The 12,418-nt window shown below is 37.1% G+C and overlaps 1 protein-coding gene and 1 long non-coding RNA gene across 2 annotated transcripts in view; both read right to left on the reverse strand.

Moving 5' to 3' along the window:
• The window catches only part of LOC139132188 (uncharacterized), a 212,236-nt gene that overhangs the window by 73,083 nt on the left and 126,735 nt on the right, over positions 1-12,418 (reverse strand). The window lies entirely within an intron of this gene.
• LOC139130471 (uncharacterized) lies at positions 1,590-3,251 on the reverse strand. The gene is made up of 3 exons (XR_011551868.1): positions 3,157-3,251; positions 2,530-2,677; positions 1,590-1,875 (listed from the first exon to the last, which is right to left on the reverse strand). It is a non-coding gene; the product is annotated as an uncharacterized lncRNA (long non-coding RNA).

Genomic DNA, 12,418 nt, shown 5'->3' on the forward strand with positions numbered 1-12,418 from the left:
CACATTGATTCCCAAGGTCTCCTTTTCCATAATAAATTTAAACGTTTTCGTCAAAGACTTGAAATTAGCGCAGAGCTTTTCCGCTGCTGCAAATAAATGTATCATTTGTTCCTTAAAAGCAGGATATGTAATGAAAGAGTGAATTTCATCTTCAATTTCATTATTTTGACACAGGTCACAAATTCTTTCATACACGGGTGTTTTGCTATGGCGTCCGGTTTCAATTTTAAGACAGTGATCACTTATCCTAAATTTTGTCAGGCAAATACGTAACTTCACGTTTTTTATTTCAGTGATATAATTTACGAATCAAATTCGTGCTTTAAAGATCCTGTAAGTTCTCAGTTATTTTTTTGCATTTGGTTTTGCTCTATTATCATCATTTATTTCCTACCTCTACTTTTCATTGAACTCCTCTTTTAGTTTATCATATATTACATTGAAACTGGAGGTCGTCATAATTTCATCAAGATTTACCACATTGGATTCATTTATGTTTGTACATAATGACTCTATTTTTGTATACCATTTACTTAGTAATATTTTGTTTACCCAAAATGTCTCCTTTAGCAAGGCGTGATCCGTTTTATTTAAACGGTTATAAAACTTAATTAACTGTTTTGGGACGAAAATCTCGATCGGATATCTACCAAGCTCGCCATAGACGGCCATTTATACCCAAAACGGAGCGACAGAAGTTGATATGCACCTCTTCTATAGCTGATTTTTGGTTGCATTCATCACCCAATACCTCATTACCATACACAATAATAGGTCTAATGAGTTTGTCAAAAAGAGACAGCATTAACGGGACACTCAAATTGCTTCGAATCCAATTTTTCTTTTAGTGAAAATTGTGCTTTTTGTCCCTTTTTCTTCAGATTTTCCATCCCTACTTTGAATTTGCCGTTAGGACTAATTACTAGTCCAAGGTAATTAAACTGTTTTACATTTTCAAGTTCTGCTCCTCCTAAGAAGAATAGATCATTATCCAGTAATCTATTAGATTTATTGAAGATCATTATCTTTGACTTGTAGTGTTGACTGAAAGTGTCCACCTGGACGTGTATGTATGTATTTTATCAAATAATTCTGCTGCCCTTGCTTTGATTTTGACAAAATGGCAATATCATCTGCGTAGAGTAGGCAGCTGATATGAGATTTGTTAAGTTTAGGCGGATCACATCTGTCATGGTCAAACATTTCGATAAGTCATAAAATGAACAGGTTGAATAAACTTGGACTTAAATTACATCCCTGTTTTACTCCCACTTTGGATTTAAATATTACTGTACATAGATTTAATGATGTTATACATATTACCCGTTACATTGTTTCAGCAATTTGTCATAAACTCCAGTAAGCCAAACTTAACATAATCGAAAGCTTTCTTGAGATTCAATGTTCAAAATAAAGATTTGTGACCAAGAGGAATAGTTACAGTTTCCTTCAACATTCTTGAAAAAAATATTAGTCATTCAAAAGAAAATGTACTGCCAGAAAAATCAAACACCATTTCTTTTACTGCTGTGAGCTCGTTATGCGAATACATTGTATAGGAAAACTAACGCGCCCTTGTTGCGTGTAGAGCTTAAAGGTCGTCTGTGAGCAGGCCGCATGAATGTTCCAGGCTCATTATTCTAGCTTGTGTCAATCTCCTCACTGTCCTGTCACTGTATTTTGACGAGCAACCCGTATGAAATCACTGATCCGCGTTCCTTTGTGAACCATTCAATTTCTTGGTTACTGAATTTGGGGTCAATCTCCGACGTCGCTCCAATGGTCTGTGGTCCGACTTTGTAACTTGTCGGGTTGATATACACCTGGAACACAACTCTGGCCTTATGGGACGTTTTCGTTGACTTGTCAAGAAAACTGAAGCAGGAGAGGATATTGACCGGTTTAGGTATTTCAGAACAAAACGTAATTAGGGGAAATTTTAATCAAAGAAAACACTTAAGCATCTCTCAATGTTAAGGTTCAATGCTATACAAAATTCTGTTTCACATTCGTCGTCGTTTTCAAAAATGAAGACAAACTTATCCTCCTCCTTGTCACGTGAAATCAATTTAAACGAATTTCCGGCATTACGCAGCGTCGAAATCCCCATTTTTATTCCAAATATCAACAATTTAAAGTTAATCTGTTCTCATACGCAAAAAAGATGACGATGCCATTTATAAGTTGACGCTGTCGATTTAATTTACGGGATAGTTTTTCTTTTTGGGTTTAGCTATTGAAAGTCCTTATTCTTTTGCCAGTGCAAAATCAAAACTACTTATTGCTTATCAATTTAAAAGAATCGTTCGCTTGGTTTCAGGCAGCTCACAAACCGCCAATTAAAACGGTCAATGAATATCCAAAATCTGTGTTTTACTCATTCCCTGATGCAAAGACAAGTCAAGAATACCGCATGCCCGCAGATGGAAAATTTCATTGTCCCCTCGAATGCTCTTTCGTACAAAAATATCAAACATAATCTTCAAAGAAGTTTACTTTTAAAGGGGGAATGTAACTTGGCATACTCACTCGCTTTCAGGTGCATACACGTCACATCCGGAATATCGTATGCTTGGAGAAAGAAACATCTGTTTAGTATCGAAATCTTGGGGTTTACGATCGTCCGAGAAGTGACCAGGACACTCACTAAGTTTTATGCCTCCAAGACGAATATCACCTTAGAAATTAACATACAGACAGGAGACGAGAGAGGGGCAGCCATGAAGAACCTTAATGGGACATAAACTGTAACTTGTAGCAGGTTTTCAGTATTCTGTTCTGTATATCAACTACCGTGTCTGACCCTAATCGGTTTGTCATGCTGACATTTCGAGTATTCTTTTTGTCAACACAGCTTGTATGTGTTTAGTGATCATTGTTTATTGTTTACTAATGAATTCTAGTCCGGATTGAATATAATGTTCAACAATAACAATATAGATTATAGTCATATATATTGTGTTGATATGTTAAATACTTGGCATTAAATTACAGTTAGGGATTCAATGCAGAAAGTGTTGGGGGAACAAGAAAACAAAAGCTCTGAAAAAATAGGCAAAAGATACAGCTTATGGAGCTATAAGCCAAAGCCTCATTGTTTTATAAATCTAACACTTCAGCAAGTTAAATATGAATATTGAGTAAATATTCCAATACCTGGCATCAAAAGTTCTCCAGTTTCGAGAATGGGTTTCACCGATTCCAGTCTGGTTCCGTGAAAAGCCACATGCCACTTTTCGAAAACCTGCAATGCCAATGCCTTTGGAGGGGTCCTGTGAGGGCACAGTAAACACTCTGACATGGATTATTGAATTCTTGTCGAATTGTGAATTACAAAATTACTCCATGACAGGAGAATGTCGTGGACAGTGTGAAAACTTGTCTGTTGGTCGATGTGATGGTTACAGTGGTTGTAAACCTCAATGGTTTTTGGATCTTATCACAGTGTGAACATGCAACTTACTTGAGGGCGAAACGGCACCATCCAAATGGAACCCCGTAATCTTTGGCGGGTTGTCCTCTAGCATAGTAAAGCTTGTCACCTCTATCGTTATGACAGCTTGTACAGTAGCACATGTCGAATTTCGGCTCAAAAAATACCTCTGAACAGAAAGGACATAAAAATGACCGACGAGAGGAATTTGCTGTTTATGGTTTCGCTGGTCAAAAACCTCAAACAAAATACAGTTTTTACATGCAGGCAGTCCCCTCAAAACGAGTTGTTATTCATAAATGTCCGTCTAGAGGTTCTAAGAAATACATTATATACACATTGTATCAGTCTGACAAATCATTGCTGCTTTAACCTTAATAAGTACATGTGAGATGGACATTGATGCATGTCTATTACTGCCTCATCCAAGCAGTTGATTTCTTAAAATTTTAGTCTTCTTTATTTCATCAGATTTTAATTTCTAGGCTATTCATGACAAACTTCACGTGATATTATTGTGCGTGTTCTAATCAAACCTGGCAATGCCAAAGATTTCTTGAACCGTCCGCACAGCTCTCTGTAACTACAGAGCCCTCTCGAGGCAGATGTTGGTCCGCTACCCCCTGCAAAATATGTAAAAATTTGTAACGGTTTGTACAAGTATTCTGTGTCGTAAATCAAAGTTACAGCACGTATTGCAATGACAAGGGCCATTCTTAGATCAAAATATTTCTGTTGGGATGAAACTCAGGGCGGTCGAACAGAAAAACAGTCTGTGGGACATTTCGTTACTCTGTGTACAGTACCGTTACAGGAAATAATGATACAATCATAATTACCAACAACTTGACCTTGGCTGCTAGATTTAATTCTGATAAATGCTCTCTCTGCTGCTTGTTTTACAGCTGTATTCTTACTCCGGCAACGTGAAGTCAACGTTGTAAAGGCATCTGGCACAGAAGATATTGTTCCTCTGTGTCTTTCTGCTTGAGCCAAAGTCCACAACGCATTAGCCGCCGACTCCTGCACGTCAGGTCGATCCTTCTTCAACAGGTCGACTAGTAGCGGTACTCCACCTAGTTTCACGATCAAATCTTTGTTGGTGTCATTCACTGCAATATTACCCAGTCCCGTTGCGATTTCAAGTGCTGAAAATATGCCGTTTTCATCTGCACTCTTAAGCCTCGGGTTGGCAAGTGCTCTTTTTAAGATATCGAGAGTATGAGCGATCATCTCTTCATCTGCGGCCAAAAGATCAATTTTATGGTCTTCGATAACGTAGGACAGCGTTAACATGGCGTCCATGGCCAGTGGTATGTAATTTGACTTCATAAACGGAGCTATCCTGTCGATGGCGCGTATGTCCCGATACACTTGCTTGTTCTCTGTTGCCTTGGCGCAGTTGTGCAGCACGCCAAATGCTGAACTCAAAAGCTTTCGTCTTTTCTGTTCAATAGAGATGATTGGTTTTGAAATATCAATTAAGTTTCTACTGTGGTGTTTCAATAAACAAACCTTTAAAAAAACTTTGGGCATCAATTTAGCTCGTTCAGATAGTGCCTATAGATAGTGCTTTACCATTGGTGCACTTTATAACGTTGCCTGTCCTAACTGAAGCTAGACTTTTACGCTTATTGGTTGCGAAACGAAGGAGTAGGTGCTGCGTAATCACTCGAGCAGTATGACGTTGGACTGAAGTTATTGAAAGTGGATAAAAATGATATATATATATATATATATATATATATAGGTGACTGAAACGTATTGAAAACACCGTAGACAGAATTGTCTCCGAGGCTATCTTTCGTAACAACTTAGTCGGTTATTGAACCTCTCTGTTTTGAGAGCGGAAATTTTGCCGAGCGCTTCTGTCTGTTGCTTTTCCGCTGGGTGACTACTGATACCGATAGGTTGTGGGTTCAAACCCGATTGAAAACACAGTATTTTCTACCCTCGGTCGATAACTCTGTTTGTGGACAGAATACCTGAATCACTACTTCCAAATGAAAACCGTGTTTGCAATGAATTATGGGAAATAAAGCTTACGTCACGGGGTCATTCGTGCCAAAACGCTCGAATCATGCAAATGTGGACGCACATAAACTCCACCAATCTACATCGCGCAGACTGAGCCTCTCCCATGGTTCCTTTCACTATATCTTTTATTCAGCACAAAGTGACCCATAGCACCGTTGGGTGTATTGTGCAAACTTATAATGACTAGTAAAGGGGCTCGTTAGTCTGCTAAATCGATCGATTTTCGGCTTGATCTATCTGCCCGCCACTGTAACCTAAATGCTCCCTTTACGTTCAAGTTGCAGTGGCGGGCAGATCGAGTACAGGATCGATAGATCGAGCTGAAAATCGATCGATTTAGCAGACAACCCAGCTAACGAGCACCTTTGTGACTATTCCTTCACGACAATGCAGTGATTGTCGACAAGGCCGTTGCGGCCAGGTTCTTAACTGTGTGAGCGATATGACATACAGTAGTTGCAACATTGACAAATATCGAGAGGCAGACCATTGCATACTTACTTATGTCGCATGTAAACTGGCATTCAGATGTCAAACCGTTAAATCATATTGGGCAAAATATTGAAAGTAATGTGTCAGTGTCACGTCGGCCAAATGGGCCAAAATGAAATACATTTTGACGCCGTGATTTCCTAGGCCTATCCTTCTCTGTTATTACCACTCTAAACCCTTGCCCGCAATGAAGTATGATTTCGCCACCCAATCATGGTCCCTTGGACCTTTGACAGTGACCTAACGACGTAGTGTCAGAAACGATGATGCTTTTTCAACAACAAATACCTGAATCGGTACCCGCTTTTGGCGTCTGGCCAGCGGCTCGCTTTCCCCATTATAAATGCTCATGTCTCGACCGTTGAAAATCGGTAAGCTTAACTGAGGAGTAGCCGGCTCGACCCGCTTCATGCAAAAGTAGATCGGTATGAATCCTCCCCACGAAACCATCGCTCATGAATTTCCTTAACTACAAGTCATGTTAAATTACTGTGTATCGATTACTTCCTTTAGGGTTCCCACACAATTTCTCATCGTGCTGTATGTAGCATAATTGTTTAGAAAGAACATACGTAGGTTTTGACTCTCTGTTTCTATTAATCGATAAAACATTATGCATTCATTATATGGCATTTGTTGATTTTAAAAAGGCCTAATGATTCTGTTTGGAGGAAGGGTTTATTATTAAAAATGCAGAGACTGGGAATAACAGGTAAGCTTAATTTCTATAATGTTTTGAAGTCCATGTATGATAACACTCAGTATAAATCGAAAACGCCAAATAAAATTTTCAAATTGGCTCTTTCTTAACAGGGGTGGGGGTTGTAATATTTCATCTACATTATTCAACATATGTCTTAACCATCTTCCGGATATGTAGAGTATTTGGTGACATTTCTTTCTTTCCCTTTGGGAGATCTAAAGTTAAATCGTATTTTATATGCTGACGATTTAGTTTTAGAACCAAAACTTATCTACAGAATTGTTTGAATACGTTACATTATTTAAGTAAAACCAAAAAGAATGGTTTTCAATCATGGTAACTGATTAATGAAGACATAGTCATTTTATTATGAAAAATATGCAATTGAAACTATCAGTAAACATATGTAGGTATATAGAAAATTCAAACAATCATTTTACTCTTGAAAATAAAGCAATGAAAGCTTTATTCGGCAACAAAAAGTCATTTTTAAGTGAAACAGTGTTGAGTCTGGAACTTTGCCTATAGTTTTTGATATTTTAATCGTCCGAATTCTCTGTTATGCTTTAGACATCTAGGCAACAGAAAACACACGTATTGGTAATTGTCTTGAAGGTCTGTGTAGGTCTTATTACAGGTTTTATCTTGAGAGTGAGTAAATGTACCCAACTTCAAGGGATGAGAGCAGAGTTGGACAGATTTCCATGAAGGTCAATCTTTATTTGTCTGTTATTACAGCGAATTTCAAAATAGCATGGAATTTCAACATGCTTGGGTGATTAGAAAAATGTATCTGGCGATAGAAAATAACTCCAACTGCGTCAATTGCAAACGTTCTCCTTTGATAGATTTTGCAACAATTTAACCCAATACAACGTCCACTGTTATCACTCACAGATCACACCAATCGTTGTACCGACTTGTACACACTGTACCGAGAAAAAAGCCTTTCGTTAGCGTTCTGTGCAGCTTTATCGACGGGAAATGTGATTAAGGCAATATTATACAATGTTCAAACAGTCAGTGTTTTTCAATTGAAGCGCGGCAACACTGATGGCGTTGACTGTGGCACTGTGAACGTCATATTGGGTTGTTTTATTGCAAAATCTATCGAAGGAGAACTTTTGTAATGAATGCAGGTGACGTCATTTTCTATCACCAGGATCGTTTTCTTATCACCCAAGCACGTCGTAATTCCACGCTCTTTTGAAATTCACTGTAAATAGTTGTTAAATAGTTTGCCGGGAGATCATATTCTGAAAAGAAGGCGCTTGAAGAAAACAGAGATTCTCCTTGTTCTCCTTTGCAAGGTTCATTCTTTGTAATATAGAAATTTACAATCATATGTTTTTTTCAACTCAAAAAGAGTGACGTCATAAGTCCAGTTAAACGACATAATAAAAAGGAAGATACCAAGGGAGTATTTGAATACTAGCAAGGAGACTTTGTCAAGGGGTACAAGGAAAAAATTGAGGTGGTAACAAATTATGTATTTACAGAACTTAAGGCTAAAGGCTTCGCAACAATGGCGGGTGACTAGAACGTGATGTGCGTCCGGGATAGGCGACGACACATTCTTTAAAACGCATTTTCAAACATTTTTGAACATTCCAACAGCGTAGGAACTTGAACAGCTCATCGACGGAAAAGATTAAAGTGCAACTAAGGATGTCGCTAGATATGGTTAGAATATTTTTTGAAAGAAAGTGGTACCACGTACAACTGAAACCACTGTGGAAATATCGCCTAGTAAACTTGTCACAATGGATTGTTGCGGTGCAAAATATCAAACACATTAAAAACTATTATATCATACCAGTATATTGATGGTGCAAATACAGCGATCTGATTGGTCGAGACGCGAAAAGAACCGTGGTATATTGGCGATATACCACGGCTGGCATGCGCACTAGCTCTCGGCTTGAGGAAAGTCCTTTTATGACGTTCCATTCCAGAATTTCAATATACTGTTATGATATAATAGCAATAAATCACACCCATGCAGCGATGGTATACCACTCGATTTTGACCATTTCACTTCATATATGCATTCGCTATCGCTCGTGCATATGTGAAGTGAAATGGCAAAATCCCGTGGTATACCATCGCTACATGGGTGTTCTTTATTGCTTAATTATAACATATTATATCTTACCAGTATGTTGATGGCGCAAATAAAGCGATCTCATTCGTCGAGCTCTCAGGTTGAGCAAAAATCCGTTTTTTTTACGTTCCATGCCAGAACTTCAATATACTGTTATGATATAATAGCAATAAATCATACCCAGAGACGGTATACCACTCGATTTTGACCAGTTCACTCCATATATGCACTCGCTATCGCTCGTGCATATATGTAATGAACTGGTCAAAATCTCGGCGCAAATAAAGCGATCTCATTCGTCGAGCTCTCAGGTTGAGCAAAAATCCGTTTTTTTTACGTTCCATGCCAGAACTTCAATATACTGTTATGATATAATAGCAATAAATCATACCCAGAGACGGTATACCACTCGATTTTGACCAGTTCACTCCATATATGCACTCGCTATCGCTCGTGCATATATGTAATGAACTGGTCAAAATCTCTCGGTATACCCTCGCTGGGTATGCTTTATTGCTTAAATATAACATGAGCGTGTGGTGTGTTATAAAACACCTATAGCCTGGTCTTTATTTGGGCGATAGCGCCCGTCTATTACCCCTCGTGGCCGGTGTTACCAGAAACAAATCGCTATACCCCTCGGCCTACGGCCTCGGGGAATAGCGATGTGTCTCTAGTAACACACGGCCCCTCGGGGTAATAGACGGGCGCTCTAGTCTTCATGACCGGGCAATAGGTGTTTAATATATATATATATATATATATAATATATATATATATATATATATATATATATATATATATATATATATATATATATATATATATATATATATATATATATATATATATATATATATATATATATATATATATATATATATATATTATTTGCAATATCCGCAAAATAGTAGCAATATCATACTTCACTATTGAATCCGACCATGAACTTCCACACTATTAAAATACAGCCCACATATTTACCTCATTTATCACTTTTGTCGGTCCAAATCTATCGATATCTTTCAGCATTAGTTCAAGAAGCCCAGACTGTCCGAACTGCTTGCATAGTTTCAGGCTATTATTAGAGTAATTCCAACACAGGCTTCGCAACAAAGTTATTCCAATCCAGGTTTTTTCGCTTGGCTTTCTGTCTCCCATTTCTTGAAGACGTTTTATCAACTTTGTCAGCTCGTGGCCTCCTCCAAGACCCGCTAAATGGTCGCCAAAACGCTGACGTAGTCGCTCATCACTCGTCCTGTCGAACGGCGCAATAATTGTTTCATATACTTTCTGGACGGCCATAAAAATGTTAACTTCGGTCGCTTTCGCCAAGAGTTCAACCGTTTCTCTAATGGCGAACATTATGTCACTCGGGCCTGTACCACTTATCTCACCTTTAACCCTGCTCTCCACCAACGCACAATCGACGCCTTCATCTGTTTCTGAAAATATTCAATTAAAAAAAATGTCTCTCACTTTTAACATTGTTATGAGTTTACGTGCTTTCAAAGCTATAATAAGTTGCATGTATAGTCTTAGAGTAAGAAATACAAGATTTCGGTACGTTCTCGCGGAAGTGGCAAGTCACGTGAGACATATAACGTTTCCTATGGAGTTTTACGTCTTTATTGTAAATGTATGCTTCCTCTTAACCAGTAAATCATATGCCAATTTGATTGGTCGAAGTGATCGGTCCTATATAGTTTCCTATAAATCTCTAGTCACATTACATAAGCGGATCAACTTGAAGTTTAATGAAAAGAGTCGGGTTACATTTCCTGTCTGAAAAAGGAAAAATATCAATCAATTTCATCAGCGCAGGTAGACAAATGCCATGCAGAAAACGGCAAATGCCTTACATCTTGTATGTACCGATCGAGGAGCATGTTTGCAAAGGACGAACATTAGGAGGAATTTAACTTTGAATTATTTTATAATAAAATAATTTTAAAACTATTTCATAATAGTTTTAATTATTTGACATTTATAAAAATTAAACGTTTACATCTTGTAGCCAGTAATTTAACCATTGTTTTCATAGTATATAGTTCTGCTACTTGCAAATTATATAGAGTTAGACTTATCAAACGGCTTTGAAATTAGTCAGACTTCAAGGTATAGTGATCACACTTCGTTTTAATTACTATAAGTTCGGTTGGTCTCACACGCTTTTGACCAACATATTTGCATATTTAATGACTCTTTGTAATCAAGCCAAATAAACACGATTGGAACTAAATTGGGATAATTGGATGAGAGAAATTATAACGAAAGTTTGATGAAATTGAAATTTTTACAGCTTAAATTTTACAAAATGATAGAAAACTGTAAAAATTAAAATATTGTTTTCATCGAACAAAACAACAAAATCACGTCAATTATTGTATACCCCTTAAATCGTATTCATTTCTATGAAAAGGTGGTATTTTTAAGTAAATGTCATATAAAAACGAGACAAAATGCTTAAATTGTATCTAATTAATGACTTTGAGTCGGGGTACTTTTAAAATGTCCCTGACTAAATTAACCGTAAATCGATCGAAAAACTGCATTTTGGTTGAGGAAAAGTAACAAATCAAGATTAAAACTAGTATTTCAGTACCAAAGAAAGTATAGACAAGTTCGCATATTTTCATTCAAATATAAATATTGTTCATAAGTATTGAACAATATTGCATTAGATGCAGTCATGCAATGATTCTTACTCATAACATGAGCACAACATCGCAAATTTTGAATAAAATTTTAAAGATGGTTAGTAAATATGGTATAATATTAAACAAATTCCTTAAATTTGTGAGAAATTGTGCCAATCCAATTATCCAAATTTAGTTCCAATCGTGTTAATATCAAAACTGAATGAACTTAATTGCTTCAGATTTCTGAGATGCATTCGCCATACTTGTTTTTGTTTATGTTGAACTTCAGTAAGTTTTCAATCGGATTGAGACTCACAACGTACGGCACCTAGTCTCCTAGTGAAGATGTCACTGTCAAACCCGCTCGGCCAATTCCTCAGAGGTCAGATACGATTAAGAGTACTCAACTTTGATTTATGGCCTAATTACGAAAATTCTTTAAATGCAAATGAGCGACTAATTAAAATATCGTACCTATCAAACCTTTAACATATGTAAATTTCAATATAATCAATAAATGTCAGAAGTCTGATAAAAACAGTGCATTGGTACATAATCTACTTACAAATTTAGTTCAATATGCAAATGGGCAAATAATTAGTATCACAAATTCAAAAAAACGTCAAGTACAGCTTGCCCTGAAAGTCATGATAAATTAAGTGCATTGAACGTTTTTATGTATTTCCTCATTCAGAATAATTTGTTAAATACGCAAAAAAGCTTATGGTATGAAAGCAATGCCAACAAAACGTTTAGTATTGTAAGACTGCCGAACAATTTGAGTGCCTGTTTCATCAAAGTGGTTCATGGGAAATGTTTCCCATTGCACATTGCACAATCATAAATTGTGCAAATTTCGGTTCATTATGCAGGCAACAACCACTCAAATTTAATCAAATCTGGATTCCATAATTTTTGTGTGTATCGAAATGCATGATATTCTGATCAACGGTTTTAAGTTGTGGCAGGAACAAAATCTGCCTATGCATCGACTGATGGACACACAC

Source organism: Ptychodera flava, chromosome 4, assembly GCF_041260155.1.
Source record: "Ptychodera flava strain L36383 chromosome 4, AS_Pfla_20210202, whole genome shotgun sequence".
NCBI lineage: Eukaryota > Metazoa > Hemichordata > Enteropneusta > Ptychoderidae > Ptychodera > Ptychodera flava.